We start from the raw sequence: 23,001 nt of genomic DNA on the forward strand, positions 1-23,001 counted from the left end.
ATTCTTCAAGAGACCAGACCACCTTACCTGCCTCCTGAGAAACCTGTGTGTGGGTCAAGAAGCAACAGTTAGAACTGGACATGGAACAACAGACTGGTTCCAAATTGGGAAAGGAATATGTCAAGGCTGTGTACTGTCACCCTGCTTATTTAACTTCTATGCAGAGTACATCATGAGAAACGCTGGGCTGGAAGAAGCACAAGCTGGCATCAAGATTGCCAGGAGAAATATCAATAACCTCAAATATGCAGATGACACCACCCTTATGGCAGAAAGAGAAGAACTAAAGAGCCTCTTGATGAATGTGAAAGAGGAGAGTGAAAAAGTTGGCTTAAAGCTCAACATTCAGAAAACTAAGATCATGGCATCCAGTCCCATCACTTCATGGCAAATAGATGAAGAAACAATGGAAACAGTGACGTTTATTTTCTTGGGCTCCAAACTCACTGCAGATGGTGACTACAGCCGTGAAATTAAAGGACGCTTGCTCCTTGGAAGAAAAGCTATGACCAACATAGACAGCATATTAAAAAGCAGAGACATTACTTTACCAACAAAGGTCCATCTAGTGAAGCTAGGGTTTTTCCAGTCGTCATGTATGGATGTGAGAGTTGGACTATAAAGAAAGCTGAGTGCTGAAGAATTGATGCTTTTGAGCTGTGGTATTGGAGAAGACCCTTGAGAGTTCCTTGGACTGCAAGGAGAGCCAACCAGTCCATTCTAAAGGAAATCAGTCCTGAATAGTCATTGGAATGACTGATGCTGAAGCTGAAACTCCAATACTTTGGCCAAATGATGCGAAGAACTGACTCATTTGAAAAGACCCTGATGCTGGGAAAGATAGAAGGCAGGAGGAGAAGGGGACAACAGAGGATGAGATAGTTGGATGACATCACCGACTCAATGGACATGAGTTTCAGCAAGCTCTGGGAGTTGGTGATGGACAGGGAGGCCTGGCATGCTGCAGTCCATGGGGTTGCAAAGAATCAGACACGACTGAGCGACTGAACTGAACTGAGCCTAATCATTCTCCTAGCACATTTATCCCTGTTTATAATAATGTTTTTAATTAATGAATTAATTTAGTTAGTTGCTTGTTGGTTGCTGTCTATCTCCACCGCGGGACTGTGAACGCTATGAGGGCAGGGGCCACATTAGTCTTGCTCACTCTATATAACCCGTGAATGGCATGTACTGAGCACTTGACAAATATTTGCGAAAGGAACAGATAAACTGTACAATAAACAAGAGCCCCTCCAGCTGGGCTCCTCCCCCAGCCAAACCTCTAAGGTCAGGTTCTCTGGCAAGGGTGGGTTTTGCTTTGTTTTTTAAGTCTTTTGGGCATGCCAGGAGGTATACAGGCTACTGGATGCTGTCGCTCCCTGACCGGGGTCAGAGATTGAACCCATGACCCTTGCCGTGGAAGCACAGAGCCTTCACCACTGGACTGCCAGGGAAGTCCTGAGAGTGGGTCTTCACTTCTATTATGGCCACTCCAGCTTCTCAGCAACCAAGGAGCTGCTCCAGACAAACCAAGCCAGTTCAGGAACACTCACAGAGGTGTCTCCAGGAACAAAAGAAGCGTCAGCCAATAGAGGAACCCACGCCTCACACCCAAGCTCTGATCTCCAGGGCTGGGCTTACACTTAAAGTGATGAAGGCAAGGGATGGTGAGACAAAGGGGCCGTGGGTCAACAAGGCTACCTCACTCTCCTCTCACACCTAACAGCCACACACACACACACACACACACATCTGTTTAGCCATGAATAACAACCCCCATCGACTGAACACCTACTCAGAGCTACAAGCAGGACCTTTACTTGGTTTCACTTCATATAACTCCCTCACCAGCCCCATGAGTCAGTTTCCACTCCTATCCCTATTTTAGAGATGAGGATAATACATTTCAGAGAGGTCAAGCAACCAGCCTGAGGACCCACAGTAAAGACGGCATCACAGCCTGCGTAGCCATAGCAACCATTAAAGTAGTAAAATTCCCCCACATTAGTTGATAAATAGATGTCTGAAACCCCTCAGCGTTTCCTCCACAGCCCCAGCGTTTCTGAGCTCTCGCTCCACCTCTGACCCTCCACCTCTGACCCTCCACCTCCCCACAGTCCAGTAACGAAAGGGTTAAAGCAGCGCTGGCCATACGGGAAGGGGGAGGGACAGAGCTCCTAGGAATCTTCTCCAGGAGCTGTCGGTTCTCATCTGTCAGTCTTCATGCCTCACTGGTTGTTAAATATTTCACATTATTATTTAGGATTCTCGGCTTCTCTTGTAAGTAAAATATTCCTGAAGGAGAAGTGGATCCATGGGGCCAAGCTTAGCGCTGGCCAGGGGCTTATCTCCGGTTCAGAGGGATGCAGTGGGTTGTAAGACTAGTCCTCAGGAAGAACCTACAACATCCCCTGCCCCCGTTCGGGTCCAGAAAGCAGCAAATCCTAGCAGGCTCATCATTTTCCAAGAAATCGTTGAGCCATTACTGTGTGTCCGCCCTCGGTGAAGCTGTTTACAGGGGACTTGCCAGGGGGCGCCCGGGGCACAAAGAATGGCGGCCATGTAGTGGTTCCCAGAACACGGACGCCAAGGCTGAGAGTCCGCTTGTTCAAGCCCCAGATTCGCCACTTAATAGCCATACAGCAGATGACTTAACCTCTCTGTGCTTCAGTTTCCGATTGTGAAAAATGGGAGCAATAATAATCAGAATTCTGACTTCAGCAGGTCGGGGTGAAGGTTCAATTAGATACAGTACGTAAAAATCCCTGTTGCTGCTGCTACTAAGTCGCTTCAGTCGTGTCCGACTCTGTGCGACCCCAGAGACGGAAGCCCACCAGGCTCCCCTGTCCTTGGGATTCTCCAGGCAAGAACACTGGAGTGGGTTGCCATTTCCTTCACCAATGCATGAAAGTGAAAAGTGAAAGGGAAGTCGCTCAGTCGTGTCCGACTCTTAGCGACCCCATGGACTACAGCCTACCAGGCTCCTCCATCCATGGGATTTTCCAGGCAAGAGTGCTGGAATGGGGTGCCAAAAGTCCCTAGGAGCAAATAAAATTAATGTAGCTTCCCTGGTGGCTCAGACGGTAAAGAATTGCCTGCAATGCGGGAGATCTGGGTTCGATCCCTGGGTTGGAAAGATCCCCTGGCGGAGGGCATGGCAACCCACTTCAGTGTCCTTGCCTGGAGAATCCCCATGGACTGAGGAGCCTGTCGGGCTACAGTCCATGGGGTTGCAAAAAGTCAGAACGACTAAGCACAGCCCCAAATCCTTAAAACAGTGCCTGTCCCTACCCTGTCACACTGTAAGTGGTAACTATTATTTTTATCTACTAGGTGTGCTAGTCATTTTGCAAATCTCATTGAATATCTCATTCCCCTGATGCCCTCCTGCCCCAGCGCGCGCGCGCGCGCGCGCACACACACACACACACACGCCCACCCAGCCACAGAGCTGTAGATGTTGGTAGATGATTTCCTGGGCCAGCAGAGGGCGCTAGTCTCACACAAGCGGCTGGAGTCGGTCCCTGGCCGGGGCTGACCGCTGACTGCTCACCAGGGTCTTCACCTCCCACCCCAGGCTCCGCTTCCACTCACACAAATACAAGATAAGCCCCAGTTCCTGGAAGAGCGATCTTCGCAAATGAAGTTATCGTGAGTTATGTGAACCCCTAACCTGCAAGAGCTGAGGCTAGACTGGCTGTCTGCCTCCTGCCCTTTGCTTCCCATTTAAAAACCAAGTCACCATGAATTTTCTTAATGATGCTTTATTCGCCTGTTTTAGTCATTTTTCTCCTCTTTCTGAGGCAGAGAGATGTCTTAAGGGAAACGGCACAATATTGCAGAAGAGATCCAGGCCTTGAAATTCGACCTGTATTTGAAGACTGGCTTCACCACTCCACCAATTAACCCCAGACAAATGTCTGAACCTCTCTGTACCTCAGTTTCGTCATTTGTCTAATAAAGGTAATGATCTGTACCTCATGGGAACGTGAGGATCAAGTGAGATAAATCATGTAAAGACCTTGGCACAAAATCTCTTTTCTATCCAAGCCTAACAAGTGTTTGACAGAGAGTGAAATGCCCAGGTGTACTGTTTTCAGTGATGAGTATAAAGAGAAGGTCATGTACTTTGATGTCAGACTGACTTGGGTACCAAACAAGCTGCATGGCAAGTTTCTTTGCATCTCTAAACCTCAGTCTTCCTTATCTGTAAAATGGGCACCCTAGTGCTTCATTGGCGAAGACAATGGCAACCCACTCCAGTACTCTTGCCTGGAAAGTTCCATGGGTGGAGGAGCCTGGTAGGCTGCAGTCCATGGGGTCACTGAGAGTCGGACATGACTGAACGACTTCACTTTCACTTTTCACTTTCATGCATTGGAGAAGGAAATGGCAACCCACTCCAGTGTTCTTGCCTGGAGAATCCCAGGGACGGGAGAGCCTGGTGGGCTGCCGTCTATGGGGCCGCACAGAGTCGGACACGACTGAAGAGACTTAGCAGCAGCATCAGTGCTTCATAGAAAGTTGGCCATTTTAAATGAGATCGTATGCATAACAGCCCCCAACGTAAGTCTTGGCATGTAGTAGATCCATAATAAATACGAATTCTGTTTCTTTTAGCAGATACACATTGTTTTCGATTATGAGCCGCCATGTCAGAAACCCTTCTGATATGGTGTCAGGAATCATATTTCAACAATTATTGTTGTGAGAAGGAAGGAACATGCTTAACTTCCGAGTGTTTGGGAAGATTCAAACATAGCATGAGTCAAGTTCATAGAGACCAGTTAACCATGATTTCTTTTTGTTTATTCAATGATGCAGTACGTAAGATATTGCCCAAGTATTATGTACTAGACATGCTCTAGGTGGGCTTTTCAGGTGGCGCTAGTGATAAAGAACTCGTCTGCCAATGTAGGAGACATAAGAGATGTGGGTTTGATCCTTGGGTTGGGAAGATTCCCTGGAGAAAGGCATGGCAACCCACTCCAATATTCTTGCCTGGAGGATCCCGTGAACAGAAGAGGCTGGCCAGCTATAGTCCATAGGGTCACAAAGAGTCGGATACGACTGAGCGACTTAGCATGCACACACATGCTCTAGGTCCTGCGGAGACGGCCAGGAACAAGATTGTCAATATCTCTGCTATCATGGAGTCTACAACCAAACCGAAAGTCATAAACAAAACAGCAATGTGACATCAAGTGCTATAAAAGAGATTGGAGCAGGATAAGGATACACAGTGGGGTTGGAGGAGCTGGATTACAAATGATAGTGTAGTCAGGGAAGACTTGCCTGAGTAGGTATTAGAGTATGACCTCAATAAAGTAAAAAAGTAAGCCATGTGATGATGGGGGAAGAGCATTCCAGGAGAGGGAACAGCAGGTGCAAAGGCAGAGAGGGAGGAAAAAACTGATCAAGGAATGGGAGATTAGACCTATGAGACTCGAGTAGAGTGAGCTAGGAGGAGAGTGGAAAGAAATCAAATGCCAGATCATCTGAGGTCTTGAAGATGATGGTGAAGATTTTGTCTAAGCACCCCCAGCACTCTAGAGATGGACCACAGTATGGCATAGGTGGATGCTGATAGGAATAACCAAAGCATTGGTCTGTAAGGGAGAGGAGAAAACTACAGAAGTAACATTTCTGAGTAGGTGACAGGAGATGAAATATACCTGCACCTCCAGGATCACCCTTTCGGAGGATCCGAGAAGGATGCAAAGCATTCAGGCTCTGATGCAAGTGGATGGATGGATTTGCAGTCAGAAGATGAGGTTGTTTTCTTCTTATTGTTTCTTTTCCTTTCTTTTTTCTCTTTTGTCAGAGAGATAAGGTCATCAGTTAAGAATAAGGAATCGTCTCCTCTGGTGGACTGATGTGAGGGTCTGTATTTTTCTCTGGCCCCAGTCCATTGCTGGGCATAGGTGTGACATATGGTGATTTAGGTTGAGGGCAAACACAAGGGCATGATTATAGTGAAGACCAGGGGTAAGGCTGTGAGCTGGGTAAGGAGGAAAGTGAGGCCCCAAAGGGGATGACAGACTACACAAATGTGGGTGGTCAAAGGATTAGAGAACTGGGAGAATTATTTCCATATGCTCCGGTTTCAGATGTGACTTTAGAGGAACTAAAAGAATACAGCAAGTACTCACTGCTGCTGCTGCTGCTAAGTCACATCAGTCGTGTCCGACTCTGTGCGACCCCAGAGACGGCAGTCCACCAGGCTTCCCCGTCCCTGGGATTCTCCAGGCAAGAACACTGGAGTGGGTTGCCATTTCCTTCTCCAATGCATGAAAGTGAAAAGTGAAAGTGAAGTCCCTCAGTTGTGTCCGACTCTCAGCGACCCCATGGACTGCAGCCTTCCCGGCTCCTCCGTCCATGGGATCAGGCAAGAGTACTGGAGTGGGGTGCCATTGCCTTCTCCAGAGTACTTACTGAGGGCTTACTATAATTTTGAAGACTGCTGCTGCTGCTGCTGCTAAGTCGATTCAGTCGTGTCCGACTCTGTGCGACCCCATAGACGGCAGCCCACCAGGCTCCCCCGTCCCTGGGATTCTCCAGGCAAGAACACTGGAGTGGGTTGCCATTTCCTTTTCCAATGCATGAAAGTGAAAAGTCAAAGTGAAGTTGCTCAGTCGTGTTCGACTCTTAGCGACCCCATGGACTGCAGCCTACCAGGCTCCTCTGTCCATGGGATTTTCAAGGCAAGAGTACTGGAGTGCGTTGCCATTGCCTTCTCCAATTTTGAAGACTACATACAACTTAATGAGCACTTGTCATGTTCCTGCTGTTGCTGTTTAGTCACTCAGTTGTGTCTGACTCTTTGCGACCCCGTGGACTGTATGTAGCCCACCAGCTTCCTCTGTCCACAGGATTCTCCAGGCAAGAACACTGGAGTGGGCTGCCATTTCCTTCTCCATATTATGTGCCTGGCACCCTGCTGAGTGTTGGACATTTACTATATTTCATTGAATTCTCATGATAATCCACCAAGGTCGATACTGTTATTATCTCTATTGTACAGATGAGGAGACTGAGCCTCAGAAAGATCTAGTAACGTACCAGAGAACACACAGCTTGGCCTGTATGGTTAGGCCATTCAAGACAGCAGCTCTCTTGCTCTCTGTACATCCCCCACTCAACCTGGCCCTGCTTCACTCACATGAATATCCAATTCTCTTAATTAGAGGGCTTAATTAGACCCTAGTAACTAATGCTCCCACCTAGCATCAATTCCCCCTATAAACGGTCACCTCCTCCTCCACCCAAGTAGTGAAGACTGCTACCATGCCCACCATCTGCCACACACAGTAAGGTGTCGCTCCAGGACCCTTTGTGTAAGAGTGGTTGTTGTTTAGTTGGTAAGTCGTGTCTGACTCTTTTGCGACCCCATGGACCATAGCCTGCCAGGCTCCACTTGTCCCCGGCAAGAATACTGGAGTGGGTTGCTGTTTCCTTCTCCAGGAGATCTTTCAGGCCCAGGGATCAAACCCAAGTCTCCTGCTTGGCAGGTGGATTCTTTACCACTAAGCCATCAGGAAAGCCCTTGTGTAAGAGACAATAAACCATTGGTGTCTCTGGGCTCTTTCTTTGGTCTTGCAGGTCTGTGAGGTTACAAAGGACTCTTGTATAATTACAAGGTCCAGGGATCATAACTATCATGCCATATTGGCTTCCAGACATTGTCTTGGGTTTGTATAATGATAACATTCAGCTTCAGGTACTTCTCCTAGTTGATTTCAGTCTGAAAACAGGGCGCCTGGTCTGAAATGCCAGGGTCTCAGCTGGGAGTGGAGATGGAGGGATCTGAAGAATTCTTGCCTTGTGTAGTAGCCTTGGTGGAGCCATCAATCAGGGTGCCTGCCTTCCTTGGCTAAGCGATGTTTCCTTAGCTGGGCATGTTACCTGAGCCCAGCCACTAGACTCTTGCTCCAGGGACCTTGACTCTGATCAAAGAAAGATCTGATCAAGAAAGGGGAGAAGAGGGTGGAATGAATTCATTTTGGCTACCTAAACACCCAAAGCATCTCCAGGCTCTGTCCTTTTCTAACCCTAGTCCTCCAGCTTCCTGTCACCTCTGTGAATTGCCACTAGCCTGCCAAGAAACTCCTTTACTGCTAAAGTTAGCCAGAGCTGCTTCCTGAGACTTGCAGTTAAAGAACCTGCGCTCGGGGAGGTGGGAGGGTGAGGAGACCAAGTATTGTAAAGCTAAAGAGAATGACTTATTCCTTGGCTAAATGGGTACTGAACAGGACTAAGACTAGGGTAAGGCAAGTGAGATACCCAGGGCACAAAATTTAAGGAAGCTGTCACTCTCGGGGTTGTGTAAGTGCAGGGCTGGTTCTGGAAATAGACACGTACCCTCCCACCCCAAAAAAGTCAATGGCTTAAAGAACAAAGATTACTTTTCTTTCACATAAGAGCATAAGGTGACCCAGAATTATTCCAGGTCTGCCTGTAGCTTTCTCTCCATGTGATCTATTCAGGGACCCCAGAACTTTCTATGTGGTGGTCCTTTCATCCCTCAGCATGTTATAATCATCACAAGGTCAAGACTGGACCCAGCTAGAGAGAGAAGAAAGAGCAGGGAGGAGCCAGGCCCGCTGACTAAAGGCCTTGCCTGAAGTTTCATACATCACTTCCACTGGCGAAAACTTCCCCAGTCTTCTTTTGTTTCGTTTTTTTTAATTTATTTGGCTGCGCCAGGTCATAGTTGAGTGGCATGTGGCATCTAGCTCCCTGACCAGAGATTAACCCTGGGCCCCCTGCATTGGAAGGAGGGAATCTTAACCACTGGGCCACCAGGGAAGTCCCTACCCAGTCGTTCTTAACTGTAAGTGAGGCTGGGAAGGTAAGCTTAGCTAGGCAGCTCTGTCACTGTTAAAGACTGGGAGAAGGGTTTTGGCAGACAGCTAGCAGACTCCACCAAAGCCAATGCCCACATGGAGTCTATTTCCCAGCAGGGTCTATTCTCAGTAACAAAGGCTACTAGGGAAACAGACTCACAAACCTAGAGAACAAACATGGTTACCAGGGGGGAAGAGTGAGAGGAGATAGCGAGAGAGTTTGGGATGGACATGTCCACACTGATATGTTTAAAATCCATAACTAACAAGGACCTAAGGTATAGCACAGGGAACTCTGCTCAATGTTAGGTAACAATCTAAATGGGAAAAGAATTTGAAAAAGAATAGATATCAATACTCATATATATAACTGATCACTTTGGTGTACACCTGAAACTAACATTGTTAATTACCTATGTTTCAATATAAAATTAAAAGTTTTTTAAAAAATGATAAAAATAAAAAGCTGCTTGGTGTGGGGACTCAGGGAGGGAGAGGTGTTTATGGGCTACAGTAAGTGAGTAAGGCAGGAAGAGGTGGGAGAATGTTCCCGAAGAAGGGAACTGCAGGAGTTATTACCCCCTGAGGCTGGGGAGGGAAAATGAACTTGGCCTGTCATCTTGTAATGGGGCAGGAAAAAAGTTCTGCTAGACCAAGGAGATTCAACCAGTCAGTCCTAAAGGAAATCAGTCCCAAATATTCATTGAAAGGATTGATGCTGAAGCTCCAATACTTTGGCCACCTGATGTGAAGAACCGACTTATTGGTAAAGACCCTGATGCTGGGAAAGATTGAAGGCAGTGGGAGAAGGGAATGACAGAGGATAAGATGGTTGGATGGCATCACTGACTCAATGGACATGAGTTTGAGCAAGCTCCGGGAGGTGGGGATGGACGGGGAATCCTGGTGTGCTACAGTCCATGGGGTTGCAAAGAGTCAGACAACTGAGCTACTGAACTGAACTGAGACCAAGGTGGAACTCTCATGGGTTCCTCCAAACAGTTCTGTAGATACAGAAGATGAAATTGGTAATGAGGAAAGCTGGACCCGAGTTCTAGTTCCTGTTCTGTTCAGTTCAGTCGCTCAGTCGTGTCCAACTCTTTGCGACCCCATGCATCGTAGCATGCCAGGCCTCCCTGTCCATCACAAACTCCCGGAGTTCACTCAGACTCACGTCCTTCAAGTCAGTGATGCCATCCAGCCATCTCATCCTCTGTCGTCCCCTTCTCCTCCTGCCCCCAATCCCTCCCAGCATCAGAGTCTTTTCCAATGAGTCAACTCTTTGCATGAGGTGGCCAAAGTACTGGAGTTTCAGCTTTAGCATCATTCCCTCCAAAGAAATCCCAGGACTGATCTCCTTCAGAATGGACTGGTTGGATCTCCTTGCAGTCCAGGGGGCTCTCAAGAGTCTTCTCCAACACCACAGTTCAAAAGCATCAATTCTTCAGCGCTCAGCTTTCTTCACAGTCCAACTCTCACATCCATACATGACCACAGGAAAAACCATAGCCTTGACTAGCCGGACCTTTGTTGGCAAAGTAATGTCTCTGCTTTAGAATATGCTATCTAGGTTGGTCATAACTTTCCTTCCAAGGAGTAAGCGTCTTTTAATTTCATGGCTGCAATCACCATCTGCAGTCATTTTGGAGCCCAGAAAAATAAAGTCTGACACTGTTTCCACTGTTTCCCCATCTATTTCCCATAAAGTGATGGGACCAGATGCCATGATCTTCGTTTTCTGAATGTTGAGCTTTAAGCCAACTTTTTCACTCTCCTCTTTCACTTTCATCAAGAGGCTTTTTAGTTCCTCTTCACTTTCTGCCATAAGGGTGGTGTCATCTGCATATCTGAGGTTATTGATATTTCTCTAGGAAATCTTGATTCCAGCTTGTGTTTCTTCCAGTCCAGTGTTTCTCATGATGTTAAATAAGCAGGGTGATGATATACAGCCTTGATGTACTCCTTTTCCTATTTGGAACCAGTCTGTTGTTCCATGTCCAGTTGTAATTGATGCTTCCTGACCTGCATACAGATTTCTCAAGAGGCAGGTCAGGTGGTCTGGTATTCCCATCTCTTTCAGAATTTTCCACAGTTTATTGTGATCCACACAGTCAAAGGCTTTGGCATAGTCAATAAAGCAGAAATAGATGTTTTTCTGGAACTCTCTTGCTTTTTTGATGATCCAGCGGATGTTGGCAATTTGATCTCTGGTTCCTCTGCCTTTTCTAAAACCAGCTTGAACATCAGGAAGTTCATGGTTCATGTATTGCTGAAGCCTGGCTTGGAGAATTTTCAGCATTACTTTACTAGCATGTGAGATGAGTGCAATTGTGCGGTAGTTTGAGCATTCTTTGGCATTGCCTTTCTTTGGGATTGGAATGAAAACTGACCTTTTCCAGTCCTGTGGCCACTGCTGAGTTTTCCAAATTTGCTGGCATATTGAGTGCAGCACTTTCACAGCATCATCTTTCAGGATTTGAAATAGCTCAACTGGAATTCCATCACCTCCACTAGCTTTGTTCGTAGTGATGCTTTCTAAGGCCCACTTGACTTCACATTCCAGGATGTCTGGCTCTAGGTGAGTGATCACACCATCGTGATTATCTGGGTCGTGAAGATCTTTTTTGTACAGTTCTTCTGTGTATTCTTGCCATCTCTTCTTAATATCTTCTGCTTCTGTTAGGTCCATACCATTTCTGTCCTTTATCGAGCCCATCTTTGCATGAAATGTTCCCTTGGTATCTCTAATTTTCTTGAAGAGATCTCTAGTCTTTCCCATTCTGTTGTTTTCCTCTATTTCTTTGCATTGATCGCTGAGGAAGGCTTTCTTATCTCTTCTTGGTATTCTTTGGAACTCTGCATTCTAGTTCCTGAGTTGACCTCAAATATAATCCTTAACCTTGCTAAACCTTCAGTTTCTCCTTTGTAAAATGATGAGGATGATAATGTCAACAGTAATTCATTAATAATTAAAAAGAACAGCCTGAATAATAACAGTCTTCTGTGAAGATCTCACAAAGCGATGGTCTACTAAAAGCTTTGGTAGGCAAGGGGTGGGCAAAGTACAGCCACAGGTCAACACCTATTTTTTGTAAATAAAGTTGCATTGGAACACAGCCACCCTCACTGGTTTACATATCGTCTGCGGCTGCTTTCACAGTCCAACTGCACAGTTGAATAGTTTTGACAGAGGCTGTATAGCCAAAAGCATTTACTATCTGGATATTCATGGAAAGTTTGCTGATGACTTCTGCAAGGGCTGTAGCTACGTTAGCTATTACTAAGCCACAACCTCCATGAGCATCATTGTATTCACCAGTAAAAGGGGACTCATAAAGGTCATCATCAATTCCAAGATGTTTTGAGGATCAAATGAAACAACATATGTAAAACTGCTTTTCAGATGCTTTGCAGAGTGTAAAGTGCCATATAAATGGGAGTCCTTATTTCGTCTCTTTGCTGAGTATCAGTTTCATTATTTCCTCTCTTCGTTGAGCATCTGTAAAAGGGACAACAAAATACCCATCCCTCAGGGGGTTGTAAGGATCCCTGAGACAAGATGGTTAAAGCATTGACTTTAGAATCAATCAGGCACAGGCCAGAGTCTTGCTCTGCCCATCACTAGCTGCACGGTCAGGGGACCCATTTAAAACCTACATCGGAGTTGCTGTGCGTGTAAAAGGGAGGCAGCACGAGTGAGGCCCTGGCGCAGGGCCCGGCTCCGATCTGCAGGTGCAGTGACAAATACCACCTCCCACGGGTCCCTACCAGCAGTACGGCTGAGCTGTACCCCTCTGCCTCTACTTCGCGCCCACGGTCAGCCCTGGGTGCGTGTATAATTAGCTCGGTGGTGAGCAGCCGCGGCTGCTCACAGCCTCTGACACGACTGTCACCTCCCACTCAGTTCTCCAAACCACAGTTATCCCACTGCTGAGTGCGTTCCATGCCTGCTGGGCACCCGGCCGAGTGCCATTGGAGGACATCTGAGCCCTCAAAACCTCTGATTTGTCACCTGGGACCCAGGCTGTGCCAAAAGAAAAGTTTCGGGGAGCAGGGGAATGTGGGGAGGAAAGGCTGCTTCTTGCATTTGCGGAGGGGCGTGGGGGGATCCCATTTCTCAAAAATCAATAACCCGAGGCGGGAGAAACAGCCTGCGCCTTTAAGAGGCCTCGGGCACCCAGGCGGAGACCGGCGGCTCCCTCTTCCCCGCCCCGGCAGTTGGGCCCTCCCTGTTTTGAGTGACAGGCAATCCGCCCAATTGAAGGAAGAGAGCTCAGCGTGACGGCGAAACGGAGCAATAGGAGCCTGGGTCGGCGTGCGCGGGGCGGGGTCCTGAGAGGGCCGGGCAGGCGGGAGGCTAGAGAAGAGGCGGCTGGGGGACCTCGGCGCAGGAGCTGGGCCTTGGTCGGCGCCCTGGTGAGTGTGGGGCGCTCCTGGGGCCGGGGCGCGCCGGGCAGCGGAGTGGGACCTGGCCCGAGGGGCGGAGGGCAGAGGGGCCGGGCCGGGGAACGGGCGGAGGGCTGAGGCCTGCTTCTGCCCAGGGGCCTGGGGGCTGGAGAGGGCGGGCCTGGGCCTCCCCGTGCTGGCTTGAGGAGCTCCGAAGGGGTCAGCAGGCCCCAGGTGGGCCCGCCGGGACCGGAGGGCACCGGGTCCCCAAGCCAGAAGAGCCGGCTGGTGGGGAAGAGGGCGGAACAGGCCTTGAGGAGCGGCGGCTAGGCCGGGTAGGGGACGCGGGGTCGGAAAGGAGAAGGGTGGGAGGATGGAACCCGGGGGCGAGACGAGATGCTGGGGGCAGGGAGGGGGTGACCGGAGGGGGAGCGGCTGGCTGAGGACTCGATCGGAGCCCGGGAGTGTGTGGGGCTGGGTGGCACCCGTCGGAAGCCTGGGGAGTCTCCCTTTACATCGCCGCCCTCTCCTGCACAAACAGACCCTGCTCATCACCCCGCCCCGGCTACCGGGCCGGCCCTGTAGTCCCCCAGACCGTTTATTTACTTGCATCTCTGCCGCTTCCCCCTCAGTGCAGACCTCTCTCGCCTCTTAACCTGGACTGATGCAGTGTTCTAACCTATCTGCCCACACAGGCGCTGGGGCCGCTCTCCTGTGGGCCTCGCACCGTGGCCCGAGGGATCTTTTCAAAATTCCGTCCAGATCCGTTCCCTGGCTTACTTTGTAACTGGCCGGCTTCCACCTCTTTGCAGGACCACCCTCAGATCCTCACCCAAGCTCTGGAGATGGGATGCCACCCACCTCTCGTCTCTAGTCTCCATCTACTAACCCTTCTTGCTCAGTACTCTCGTCACACTGGCCTTTTCTTGTTCCTACTACATACCGAGCTCTGGGCCAGATCAGGGTCTGCACCCTTAACCTTCTTTCCTACTCCCCAGGAAGTACCTTCCCCTCTTGGCTTCTTCCAGTCAAGTCCTCTTTATCTTTCAAATCTCCACTCAAGTATCAGTTCCTCTAGAGGCATCCCTGGTCCCAGCAAGTGAATTCCCCGCTTTCATCACCCTCTGTACTTCCCTTTCACGCCACTTGAACAGCAGCAGTTTGACATATATTTATGAACGTATTCATGTCTGTCTATCCCCCCATCCCCAGGTAGTAAGGTCCACAGGGGAAAAGAACGGGTCCGTCCTTGCTCCTTGTATTTCCTGTATCTTGCCCAGGGCCAGGCACAGTGAATATGTGTTAAACATATGAATGGAGGACTTGGCTTTGGCCAGAGGTACAGGGTGTGAGTCGCAGCTCTGATGTCCTTCACAAACTGTGCCAGGCTCTGTGCTCAAGCATTGCTGTCCAGTGGAAATATAATGCAATATTTGTGGTTAAAAAAGTTTTAATAGCCGCACTAAAAAAGCAAATGACTTCCGTGGTGATTCAGTGGCTGAGGTTCTGCACTCCCAGTGTAGGGGGCGCCTGAGTTGGATCCCTGGTCAGGGAATTAGATCCTGCCTGCTGCATCTAAGTCCCGGAGCAGCCAAAAAAAAGAAAAAGGGGAAAAAGTGAAATTACTTCTTGTCATTTTACTGAACCTAGTAGATTTTCAAATAATATTCTTTTGACATATAATCAATAGAAAAACATTACTAGTGAGGTATTAACATTTTTGTGTGTTATTAAGTCTGTGAAGGGCTTCCCCGGTGGCTCACTGGTAAAGAATCCATCAACTAATGCAGGAGACATGGGTTCAATCCTTGGGTCAGGAGGATCCCCTGGAGAAGGAAATGGCAACCGCTCCAGTATTCTTCCTGGCAAATCCCATGGACAGAGGAGCCTGGTGGGCTACAGTCCATGGAGTTGCAAAAGAATTGGACATAACTTAGAAACTAAACAACAACAATAAGCCTTTGAAATCTGATGTGTGTTTTATACCTAGGGCCCATCTCAGCTTGTGATAACCACATATCAGCTGCTCAATAGCCACTTGTAGGGGTGTGCAGTGCTAGAAGCTTTATATACCTGCGGCATTTAATCGCCTTAAACCGTTTGAGGTAATTATTGTTACGTGCATTTCACTAATAAACATAATGAAGCTCCTGGAAGTCATGTTGCCTGCCAGCAGTCATCCTAAAGTTTGTGAGTGGAGGAAGCAAGATGGGGCCAGGACCCCAGTCTCTTCATCTGGAGTTGGGTCCTTCTGTACCCCATGCTGCTTCCAGGAGGTGCCAGGGGAGTTTGGGGATGCCAGAAGTGGAGGCTAAACTTCTTCCCCCCAAAAATGGTACCTGTGGGTCTATACTTCTTCTGCCTTGTCCATGCAGAGTCAGTGTGTCTGGGTGCATCAGTACCACCTATGTAGGTGGCTCAGGAACAAGCACGTTTGATGCAGTTGAAGGAAAAACCTGCAAAACCAGTGCTTCTGGGTCCAGTCACTGCAGCTCAGCGCCTACACCAACTCAGCCTGGCCCTTGGGTGGAAAAATGTACCCAGCCCGCAGCATCTTGTACAAGGTGCCGATTAACAGTCGGGCTGTTCAGTTCAACAGCAGCTGGCTGAGTGAGGTCCCCACCACTGTGAGACCAGGGTCTGGGGAGACTGGGGAGCATGGTCACAGCCCTCATCTTCAGGACGCCCACTGGGTATGCGGAAACACAAGGCCAGAGCACGGAATGATTAGATGAGTGGCTGGATACTCTGCAGTGTAGTCAGGGACCAGAAACTGGTGTGCAGAGGCTGCAGCAGCTGCATAACGTGTGTCAAGTGCTGGGTTTGAAATCCTCTAGGCTGTGGCTGGGGTCCTTCGCAGTTTCCTACAGTTCCCATGTAGGTGCTGCCTGGCTTAAGCAGCCGGAATTTGTGAACCCATTAGGCACACTAGTTTTAACTGAGCCAGTAGAAAAGTTTGTTGAGCACCTGCTTTGTGCTAGGCATTGTAGAGGCCACTGCTCTGGAACTCTGAAGCTCTCCAAGGTTCTGCTAGGAAAGGAGTGTTAAGTATTATAATATATATCATATAATCATTATACTATACAATTGTTAAAATATTTGTTATCTGATTATTATATTTATTATCATTATTATATTTCCCCCTCTGATTGCCTTAGCGTATGTTCTCTCATTCTGTCATCGGTATGGTAAAGCCCAGTAGGGGCTTTGTCATGCCAGGGAGACACAGTTACCGTGTTATGCAACTTCGTCAAGTTCACACGGTTGGAACTCCGCTTACTGTGGGTCAGGTACTATGCTTAAATGATTTACGCGTATTATCGTTCACAACAACTTTATAGGGTAGGGTCGGTTGATTGAAATCCCCATTTTACAGGTAAAGAAATTCTTAGAGCTGGGATCCAAATCCAGGTCTGTCCCACCCCAGAACCCGAGCTCCTAACCTCAGTAAGTTACTCTGCCATGCTAGAAGGTCAAGCTTAGAAGGGACCTCACTTACATCTAGTCCAGCCTCCTCGTGTCGATCAGGACCTGAGGCCCAGCGAGGCTCGGGCTTGCGGCAGAGCTGTCGGCCGGGCCTCCTGTGCTTGGGGAGGACTGACCCAGAAGCGAAGGGCGAGGCCTTCTCTTGTCCCTGACTGGTGGTGGGGCCTTGCCAGCTTCTCTGGACCTCACTTCCCGTATTCATAAAACAAGAGGCTTGGCTCAGCTTTCCAGCAAGAGCAATGCTGTGTTGTTGGGGTCAGGATTGAAGGAGTCGGGCCCCCAGCCTGGGATTTTAGTCATCCGCCAGGGCTTCTCAGCCCAGCATACCTGCTCCCTACACAGTCTCTGCCTCCCTGCTGCAGCACCACAGCCCCATGAAGGCCGGCAGGACTTCTGATTCATCCTTCTTTTCCACTCCAGTGTCTGTTTCATTTCCGGAAACTGAGGCAAGTGATCTGGAAGCACTGACTCCTTCTACGTCCACCTTGATGACTATAGGGATTTGCAGAGTTCTAGGCAACAGCTAGTCCTCTGTCATTAGAGTTTTTGTTTCTCTTTTAAAGGCAGTCAGGTCCAGGGGCATCCTCAAGGGTATTTTTGGTGTGGAATTCCATGGGCACAGCTGTGTGCCAGGCCCTGTGCCGCCAGCCTTGGGGAAAGGTGGGCAGGGGAGTAGATACGGACTTGATGAGTCCCTGGCCTCAGCTGGCAGCCTGGAGCTGTGGCTCCCAGCCCTGGCTGCCCATCACAGTCACCTGCTGGGGGTGGGGAGGTGGGTGTTGCAGCCACCCGGGGTGGGCCTGGACGAGGCACAACCAGAGCGGAGAACCACCAGTCTCGAGTCTGGCTCCTCAGACTGTCATGTGCGTGCCAACCAGCTGGGGATCTTGTTTGAAGGCAGCTTCTGGTTCAGCAGGTCAGGGCTGGAGTGGGTGATTCTGCGTTATCTGGGGCTCCTTGGCAACGTCGGTGGTGCTGGAAGGCAGGTCACAGTCTGAAGAGCAAGAGAAAAGGCTGCACACGCAGTTGTGAATCAGCTGGATCATGACCATGTGTAAAAGATGCGAATGCAAACGAGAGCACAGTTCTCTTTGCCTGAGGTTAGAGCACCAGGAAGGCTGCACAGAAGAGGGACTGTTGGGCCTCGAAGCTCGAGGAGAAGTTTGGCAGCCAGACCAGATGGAGGCCGTAATGGCTGAGACCGAAGTACGACTTGGAAGCGTCTGGTGGTCAGGGAAACAGGGTGGTCCGCTGGGACATTTGGAGTATCCACAAGGAGGGTCTGTGGTGGGACTGGAAGGAGCTGGGTGCCCTGCTGAGGAGTCTAAGTGCGATTCTGTAAGAATGGGGCGCTGCAGAAGTTTTCTAAGCTAGAAACCTGGGTGGTTCTTAGAGCCGGTGTTTCGTGAGAAGAAACCCAGACAGTTCCCGTCTTCCCACACTCTTCCTCACCGCGCTTGTGGCTCTAAGTCAGTGGCTTTTAACTAAGCGTTTGGGTGAGTTTTGTGTCCGACAGAAAAACTGGGGAGAAACCTCAGCTGCCACTGATGCGATGGTCCTTCTAGGTGTTTCTAGCAGTGATTGACAGAATCGGAGCCTGCAAACCCAGCTTCCCTCCCCATACACCCGAGTCTCGCCTTCACTCGGGGGTCTGACCCGAGGGAAGTTGAGTCACTTCTCACTTGAGAAGCTGTCCAAAGGAGAAGCCTCTGTGGAGATTGTGCTGTTGATTAGAAAGAGGGTGTGACCTCTGGTCCCCTTTCTGATGCCGTGGGTTCTATCGCAGGAAACAGAAACCAACCTCCCCAGAGCCTCCTCCACTGAATCAAAAGCAAAAGAATGAAACAAAAAAGCACAGTCAGCCCTGGTCCTTAGGAATGAGGGGGGAGGGTGGAGAGCTGGAACCTTCTGGCCTTCCTTCTTCAATCTGAATTCCTAACTAATGGCCAGGGATCGGCTTTCACTTCCTTTCCACTGGGCTCTCAGCATCCCGCTCCCAGGAGTAGTCCTCCCACCCCACCCCTCCACGCAGGGCTGGTTAATTGGTGGAGCTCAGTGGGGCCTTTTGTAACTGTGCTGACTTTATAAGCACACCTTCCAGCAGCCACTTAAAGAAGGCTCACTGGAGACACGAAGGTCCTTGTTTTCCTTTTGTTTTCCCCAGCTTCGCCTTTGAAAACCTGGGCTTTCATTCTCAAGCCTTAGAGTAGAATTATCTTCCCCACATCGCTGTGCATCTCTCTCTTGTTTGGTGGCCTTAGCAGCAGCAGCAGCAGCAGCAGAGCTTCCCCAGTCATCTTTGTGTCTGTAGTACTTGAAAGGGGGCGGGGTGGGGTGGGGTGGAGAGGAGAGTCATTTAATTGAAAGGGGTTGATGACTTCTTTGCCCTCTGGTCCTGGATGTGGACCCAAAGCTCCCTCATCCTGCCCTTTTGCTGTTGAACTCTATGGGACTACCAAGCGGGTAGAGCAAGAGGCTATTTATAACTCTGAGAATTTTACAATGTTATTGAATTGCTTCGACCTAATTTTCGCTTCCTTTCTAAAGTGAAAATGAAAAGAGTAAGCAAAGGAGCGCTGAAAGGGTTCCCCACAAGGAGATCCTTTATTCTCAGGCTGTTTGTTATCGTTGTTGAGTCACTAAGTCGCCTCGGACTGTACCCCTCCAGGCTCCTCTGTCCATGGGGCTGTTACCTGGAGAATATTACTCTTCTAGTCTCCTGTCTCCTAATGTTTCCAAGGGAGAAAAGCAGAAGGATGTTTTCCCTCCATCTTTTAACAGGAGTCAGATGTGCTAAACCTGATTCTCCAGTGAGACACATCTGATGTTAGATGTGAAAACACTGGAAATGCTGTGGAGTTAGAAGGTGCTGGGTCATGGAGGGAACACACAGCTGGAGCGCCTGGTGCCCGCCCCCTTCCGTGTGCCGCTGGCCCTGACTTGTAGGAGTTGAAGAAGTCGGAGCTGTTGGATTTGAGCAGATACAGGTGCTCACAATGCTGTGCTAGGTGACGAAGCTGCAGGGTTGGACCTGCCCCCAGGAGGAGAGAGTGAAGAAGAGAGCTGTCTGAATCTAAAGCTGTAATGGGGTAGCCTGGGAGCCTTCGCAGAGCTGTGGACAGAAGGCCATGAGAACACAGGGTCCTGTCCTATTTCACTTCGCCAAGACTGGTGCAGAGCGGAAATGACATTTGAGCAGGGCTCTGAAGGTTGCATACGAGCTCTCCTGACAGTCCAAGGAAGGAAGGAAATGTGCAAAGACACAGAGGAGGAGGAGGAACGTGCCCTGCCTCGTGGAAATAACAAGTAGTCCAGGAAGGTCTGGCTGGACCATGACGGACTAAGCCCCATGCAGGAGAGTGGAGGTCACCTTCTTTAGACAGTGGACTCTGTTTTTCTGTCACTGTGGTGAGCTCTTGTTGGTGCAGCCTCGGTGTGCTTCAGCTTCAGGTCCAGCACGCCCACATCCTCCCCGGAGGACCTGCTGTGGGTACAGTGCCCCCTGCTTTCATGTGGCTTTCAAACAGCCAGACTGGCGGTCACATTCTGGTGGTGCTGCTTACTAGCTGCGTGACGCTGAGCACGGAACTTAATTTATCTGTGCCTCTGTTTCTTGTCCGTAAAATGGAGTAACATCACACAGGGCTACTATAGAAGAGAACCAGCTGTGAAGGCCCAAAGCCCAGCCTTTTTTTTTTTTTCCTTCTCTGGGTCTCCACTGTGGCTCGAGAACCTAGTTGCCCTGAGGCGTATAGGATCTTAGTTTCTCAACCAAGGATCGAACCCACATCCCCTACGTTGGAAGGTGAACTCCTAACCACTGGACTACCAGGGAAGGTCCCCCTAAGAGCTGATCTTGAGATCCAGTCTGATGTGGTTTCTTTGTTTTTTTTTTTTGTGGAGAAGAGATGGGAAGGAGGCACATGGAAGACCCGTTCTCATCCCGTGTGGACTGCGGTTGCCTCCTCTGTCTAATGGGGATGCTGTTCAGGGTTCAGGTGAGCATCAGCAGCAGTAACACCACAGACGTGTGTGATGAAGTGTAAAGAGGCCGTCTGCACATTACTGTTATACACAGGACGACTGCCACGAAGCCACCGCGTAACTGAACTGTTGTTAACAAGCTAGACTTGTCTAAGTGGGCTTTGCTCTTCAGTGTTCCGGCCAGTGTTCCTTAAGGGCCTGCTCCGTGCCCTGTGCGCGTTAGGCTGCCATCTATTCATCTCCTTCCTCTGTAAGGCCCGTGGTTTTTGCGTCTCCTGTATCTTTGGCCTGCCGTGGTCCCCACTCTGAAGCTGACTGGCCTGCTCAGAGCCCGTCAACATCCATCTCCCTTAGCCTGTGTCTTTTAAGCTCAAGAGAGCAGATTGGATTAGTCTGCGGAGAGTGGGTGTTCACCTTGGTCCCATAGGCTGTGGTGCGGGTGGAGAGAGTGCCAACACACGTGGGCTGCCTGGGCATTTGGGGAAAGGGCAGAATCGCAGAGAACAGGGGCTTACAGTGTCTCTGGAATAGTCCCAGCGATTGCAAATCCCCGTGCTTTCACAGGGATGTGAATTTTTGGAACAGACAAGAAGCACTCCTGGCTGATTTTAATAAAGAGATAATCAGCCTAGGAAATGCCATATGGGTCAGAGTGAAGTGTAACTGTAAAATACAGTGATGAGTGTCAGCTTTGTTTAGGAGTTCCAAAATATATGATTGGTTTCTTAGCAGTACCACTGAAGTAAAGGTGAAGATTCTTATGCATAGAACTTTGAAATGGGCAGTCTTCATTTGGAATTCTAAGCTCTAGTTTAGAATCTTAGACTTCAAAGGCACATTACACGTGCTTTAGTTCCACAGTCTCGCCTCGCAGGTGAGAGGAAAACCAAGACGTGGGTGAAAGGGACACGGCATCACCCAGACACTCGGCAACGGAGCTGTGACCAGGTCCTGAGTCCTCTGGCTCTGAACCCAGGTGCTTTCTTCAGCAGGGACCGGCATCCCAGCCCAGCACTCTTCCTCTTGCACCTACACGGCCTACTGATTTTAAGAAGAAGAAACCAGGGGCTTCCCTGGAGGTCCAGTGGTTAAGACTCCGTGCTTCCACTGAAGGTGACGTGAGTTCGATCCCTGGTCCGGGAACTAAGATTCCATATGCCTCACTCTGGCCAAAAAGTTAAAAAAAAGAAGAAGAAGAAGAAACTAAATTAAATAACAAATGGTCTTAGAGGCCATGTTGTGCATTTCCACATGTATGAAGCATTATATTAATACAAAAGGCTGCAGGACAATCCATGGTGATAGAAGTCAGAAAGAAATTGCCTCTTGGAGGGCTGGTGGGTGAGGGGCTGACCAGAAAGAGGTAGGAGGGAAATTGGGGGGGGTGTGAATGTTTGGTGTCTTGTTTTAGGTGGGTGGTTACAGGAAGGTGTGTGTGTGTGTTTCTGTTTTTTGTGTTTGTATATATATGTGTGTATTTACATATGTATACACACATATATATATAAGCTCTGCATTTTATTTTATGTAATTTGTATCTAAATTAAATGGTATGACAAGGATACTCTTAGAGAAGGATAAGGGTGTCCTGGGGATCCAGAGATTCATGGTACCATGCCTGCTTTGCTCTGTCACCTGAGCAGAGCATCTCCATCAGGACTTGGGCCCGTTTCTTTTCAGAGATTTGTTGTGTGTCTAGGCACATAGAAATCACATGTAAGACGTTCCACCTGGAGCTGCAGAAGCTGTGAAAGCTCTCAGAGCCATGAGGCCAGCCCACTTCACCTTTAGGCTTGATTCAGTTGCAGCGAGCAGAAATTCAGGCCAGCTCAGTGGGGGGTGCAGGGGGCGCACTGGCCAAAGTCAGCTCCACGTCTGTCCCCTTCACTGCCTTTATGCTGGGTGAACTCGGGTAGCTTAACCCACTGAGCTTCAGTTTTGTCACCTTCAAATGGAGATGTCTTCAAATAATCCTGTTCTGCCTACTTCATAAGGCTGCTGGCAGAACTCAACGAAGTACATGATAGCACGTCAAAAAGCATCTCTTCTGTGCTGCCGTGTTCTGACAGTGCTGGTAATATAAATACAGCGTGTGTGTGTGTGTGGCCGTGCCAGGTCTTTGTTCGCCGGCTTTCTCTAGTTGTGGCGAGCAGAGGCTGCTCCTGTCGTGGAGCCTGGGCTTCTCTTGTGGTGGAGCACAGGTTCCGGGGTTCTTGGGTGCGTGGGCTTCAGTACTTGCAGCTCTCGGGCTTGGTTGCCCGTGGCATGTGGAATCTGCCCAGGCCAGGGATCAAAC

At 49.3% G+C, this 23,001-nt stretch overlaps 1 protein-coding gene across 2 annotated transcripts in view; it reads left to right on the forward strand.

Moving 5' to 3' along the window:
• The first annotated feature begins 13,113 nt into the window (after nucleotides 1-13,113).
• ELMO2 (engulfment and cell motility 2) overlaps nucleotides 13,114-23,001 on the forward strand; it is a 38,381-nt gene continuing 28,493 nt past the window's right edge. The window contains exons 1-2 of one of the 2 annotated variants that reach the window (XM_025263344.3): nucleotides 13,203-13,265; nucleotides 20,628-20,719. The gene's annotated coding sequence lies outside the window, so the exon portion shown is untranslated. Of the gene's footprint in view, nucleotides 13,266-20,627; nucleotides 20,720-23,001 lie in introns of both variants that reach the window. The other variant, XM_025263343.3, reaches the window with a different exon arrangement.

Source organism: Bubalus bubalis, chromosome 14, assembly GCF_019923935.1.
Source record: "Bubalus bubalis isolate 160015118507 breed Murrah chromosome 14, NDDB_SH_1, whole genome shotgun sequence".
In the NCBI taxonomy this organism is placed as follows: domain Eukaryota; kingdom Metazoa; phylum Chordata; class Mammalia; order Artiodactyla; family Bovidae; genus Bubalus; species Bubalus bubalis.